The sequence below is a fragment of the Orycteropus afer genome, unplaced genomic scaffold, assembly GCF_000298275.1.
Source record: "Orycteropus afer afer isolate SDZICR_OR568_19922 unplaced genomic scaffold, OryAfe1.0 scaffold00045, whole genome shotgun sequence".
Taxonomy (NCBI): domain Eukaryota; kingdom Metazoa; phylum Chordata; class Mammalia; order Tubulidentata; family Orycteropodidae; genus Orycteropus; species Orycteropus afer.
Genome location: NW_006921632.1, coordinates 7,141,966 through 7,147,074, shown reverse-complemented (window position 1 = coordinate 7,147,074; position 5,109 = coordinate 7,141,966).

Below are 5,109 nucleotides of genomic sequence, written 5' to 3'. Positions count from 1 at the left end.
AGAAACCATGCAAGCAAGGACACAATGGGATGGTATATATAAAACACTGAAGGAAAAGAACTTCGAACCAAGAATCCTATATCCAGCCAAATTGTCCATCAAATACGAAGACAAAATCAAGGCATTCTCAGACAAACAGAAATTAAGGGATTTTATGAAAACCAGACCAACCCTACAAGAAATACTTCAGGAAGTCCTTTCAATAGAGAACCCACAACAAAGATCAACAAAATCAGGATATATGACATCAGCACTAAAACCAAATCAGAGGATTCAAAATGGAGTCTTGTCAGTAATCACCACACTATTTCCCTCTAGCATTTTAGTGCTTGAAAAACTAGGTACAGCAGTTTGAATTAGGGATTCTAGTGCCCTGAACAGCTCACTGAGCCAGAGTGCACCAAACTCAGAGGAGCAGAATTAGAGAGGAGAAAGGTACAGGGGGAAAAAAAATAAGAAACTGTATCTTGTGGAGTGCCAACAGGAAGCCAAGAGGCCATCAGAGACTTCCCTGGGTGAGTGACTGGCAGGCGAGAATGGCCATCTGAGACCTCCCTGAGTTAAGGCAGAAGACACACTATACCAGCATACCAGAAACCATTCCAGCATACCAATAATTACCCCAAGGATCTACCTTTAGCACCTGATTTTATTGGTAACTTGTGTGGGCTAGGTGCAAACAGGCATGTCCAGTGCTGCTGAAACCCGAGCAGAGAGTCCATTGGTGCTTTGGGGACATGCCCCCACAATAGGTCACTGAGTAGGCTTGGGTCAACTTAGTGTCACTGAGTGGTCTGCTCTTGATTTTATCAATAATATTGGGACCACAGATTACTAGCAGGCAACCTCTCAACTCCAGCACCACTGAACTCGAGTGGATCTTTGGCACTGCAGGTGGGCAGACCCACAGAGGAACTCCCAAGGCAGATCGTGGTCTGGGCCAGTGGGGCTGGAGCAGCGAGTGGATGGGGCCAGAGAAAGAAACCCCCACAGTGGATTGTGGAGCCAGGAAGCTGTTTTGGGTCAGCTTCTTGGCACCAAGGGGCCTTGGGAGTGGGGTTTTTGTGTGTGTCTGAGCCTGGCGGAAAGTGGTGACCCCCTAACAACTGGAGTCTTTGCTGAAATTGAGCTGTGGGCCTGTAAAATAACAGTACAACCTCATCAGTAGCAGCCCACTCAAAGCCCTAGAAACTGACCCTAGCAACAGCAAGCTTTCCTTCTTCCACTCCCACCTTCTCCACCAATAACTTCACTCATCCAATAGAAGAAACCACATTCAGCCAACATAAAACCTCCCTGTTCGAACTCTAAACCCTCTTTACAACAAACAGAAACCCATATCCACATTCCACACAGTAATTCCACCATCACAAAGAAAACAGCAGAGCGACCCAGCATACCTGAATTAATAACTAAAAAAATAAAATACAGACAGAAATTAAGGGATTTTGTAAAAACCAGACCAACCCTACAAGAAATGCTTAAGGAAGCTCTTCCAATAGAGAATCCACAACAGAGATCAACAAAATCAAGATACGTGGCATCAACACTAAAACCAAATCAGAAATAGAAACTCAAAATAAAACCATAAAACACTGTACTCTAAAAACCAACGAAGTCAATCAGCACACAACAACAGCAACTAACATATCACTAACATATCAGAGGGAATAAAACTTCTAGGTACAAACTTCCAAATGGAGAGGAAAACAGGACAATGTCTTCACAGTACACACTGTTCTAAAAATGTAGAGACAAGAATATACTCCAAGGTAACCATAGAGAAAAGTAACAATCTCCCTAAGAAAATCCAGAAGGAAGGAAAACATATGGGTTTAATAAGCACAAAACCAACAATAAAGAAGAAAAGGGAGAAAGCATTAGCCAAAAAACCAAACTCAGCACAGAAAAGTATATGGACCAAGGAAATACCAACAACATGACAAAAAAACACAATAGAATGACAACAATCAATTCATACCTATCACTAATTACACTCAATGTGAATGGACTAAATGCACCAATCAAGAGAAAGAGAGTGGCAGACTGGATAAGAAAAGAAGACCCATCAATATGCTGCCTACAAGAGACCTACCTTAGACACAAAGATAAAAACAAATTAAGAGTTAAGGGGTAGAAAAAATATATACTAAGCCAATGTAATCAAGATAGAGCAGGAGTGGCAATATTAATTTCTGATATAATAGACTTTAAGGTTAAAAACAACATAAGAGACAAAGAAGGACAGTATATGATGTTTAAAGTGTCAATTGACAAAGAAGATGTTATGATAATAAATATTTATGCACCCAATGAAAGTGCTCCAAAATATGTGAAGCAAATATTAATTGAATTAAAAGGGACAATGGACAGCTCTACAATAGTAGTAGGAGACTTTAACACACCACTTTGAAGGAGGGACAGATCAACTAGAAAAAAACTCAACAGAGATACAGAAGAACTCAATAATACAATCAACCAACTCGACCTCATAGACATATACAGAACATTCCACCCAACAAAAGTGCAATTCACATTCTTCTCCAGTGCACATGGATCCTTCTCCAGAATAGATCATATGTTAGGACATAAAACAAACCTCAATAAACTCAAAAACATTGAAATGCTACAAAGCATCTTCTTGGACCACAATGGCATAAAATTAGAAATTAATAATAGAAAGATCAAGAGATAAATCGTCAAATGTAGAAGTTGAACAATTCACTGCTCAAAAACTACTGGGTAATAGAACAAATAAAAAGTGAAATAAAAAAAATCCTAGAAACAAATGAGAATGAAGATACATCATACCAAAACCTATGGGACACAACAAAAGCAGTATTCAGAGGTCAGTTTATAACAATAAATGCACATACATCAAAACAGAGGAAAGAAACAAAATCAACACTCTAACTCAACAACTCCAACAATTAGAAAAAGAAAAATAAAAGAATCCTCCAGTATCTAGAAGTAAGAAAATAATACATATCAGAACAGAAATAAATGAAACAGAAAACAAAAAACGATAGACAAATTCAACAAAACAAAAAGCTAATTCTTTGAAAATATTAAGAAAATCGACAAACCATTGGCAAATCTAACAAAAGAAGAGAAAAAAGATGCAAATTACTAGAATAGTAGACAGAAAGGGTGTCATCACAACAGAACCAATGAAATAAAAAAGTACTGATAGAATATTATGAAAAACTGTACTCCAACAGATTTGAGAACCTAGAAGAGATGCACAAGTTTCTAAAATCACAAGACCTGCCTAAACTATCCCACTCAGAGACAGAATACTTGAACAGACCTATAACAGAAGAAGAAATTGAACAGGTCATGAAAAGACTCCCCACAAATAAAAGTCTTGGCCCTGATGGCTTCACTGGAGAATTTTACCAAATATTCAGAGAAGAGTTGACACCTATGCTACTCAAGCTATTCCAGAACATAGAAAAGGATGGAATACTCCCAAACTCATTGTATGAAGCAAGCATAACACTTATAGCAAAACCAGGGAAAGACACCACTAAAAAGAAAAACTACAGACCAATATCCCCCATGAACATAGATTCAAAAATCTTCAACAAAATCCTAGCCAACAGAATCCAACAACATATGAAAAAAATAATACAACCTGACCAAGTGGGATTCATACCAGGTATGCAAGGGTGGGTGGTTCAATATCAGAAAAACAATCAATGAAATCTACCACATAAACAAAGCAAAAGAAAAGAAACATGATTATATCAATAGATGCAGAAAAGGCATTTGATAAAATCCAACACTCATTCCTGTTCAGAACTCTCAGCAAAATAGGGATAGAAGAGAAATTCCTCAACATAATAAAGGGCATATATGCAAAGCCAATGGTCAACATCATTATTAATGGAGAAAGATTCATGGCATTCCCCTTACAAATGGGAACCAGACAGGGATGCCCTTCATCAACAGTTCTATTTAACATCGTATTGGAAGTCCTGAGGCAAGAAAGAGAAATAAAAGGCATACAAATTGGCAAAGCGAGAGTAAAACTTTCTTTATTTGCAGACGATATGATCCTGTATATAGAAAACCCAAGAGACTCAACAAAAGAACTACTAGAACTAATAGAGAGGTTCAGCAAAGTGGCAGGATACAAGGTCAACATACAAATATCTGTTGGATTTCTCTACACCAATAATGAGATATCTGATAAAGAAATAAGGAAAATGATACTATGTACAATAGCTACTAAAAAGATAAAATATCTAGGAATAAACCTTACCAGAGACACAAAAAACCTATACAAAGAAAAGTATAAAACACTACTACAAGAGCCAACAAGGGCACTACATAAAGGGAAGAACCTACCTTGTCCATGGATAGGCAGACTGAATATTGTGAATATGTCAATACTACCTAAAGCAATCTACACATTTAATACAATCCCAATCCAGATACCAACAAAATATTTTAAGGACATGGAAAAACTAATTACTAATTTCATATGGAAAGGAAAGAGACCTTGGTTAAGCAGAGCACTTCTGAAGAAGAAGAACAAAGTGGGAGGTCTCACACTCCCTGATCTTAAAACTTACTATACAGCCACAGTAGTCAAAACAGCATGGTATTGGTACAACGATAGACAGATAGACCAATGGAACAGAATCAAAAGTCCAAAGGCACTTGACTGCTAACCAGAAGGCTGACGGTTCAAACCCACCAGCCACTCCTTGGAAGGAAGGTGGGGCAATCTACTTCCATAGTGATACTGCCTTGGAAATCTAAGGAGGGGTCACTATGAGTCAGGACCGACTTGATAGCACACAACAACAACATCTATGGACAGCTGATCTTTGACAAAGGTCCAAAACCCATTAAATAGGGGAAGAGACAGCCTCTTTAACAAACGGTGCTGGTAAAACTGGATATCCACTTGCAGAGAAATGAAACGAGACCCATACCTCACCCCATACACAAAAACAAACTCAAGCTGTATCAGTGCCTTAAATGTAAAACCCAAAACTATAAAATTAATCAAAGATAAAATAGGGTCAAATCTGTTGCTGTTGTTGTTATGTGCCATCGAGTCGGCCCCAACTCATAGCGACCCCTCCTTGGGTTTCC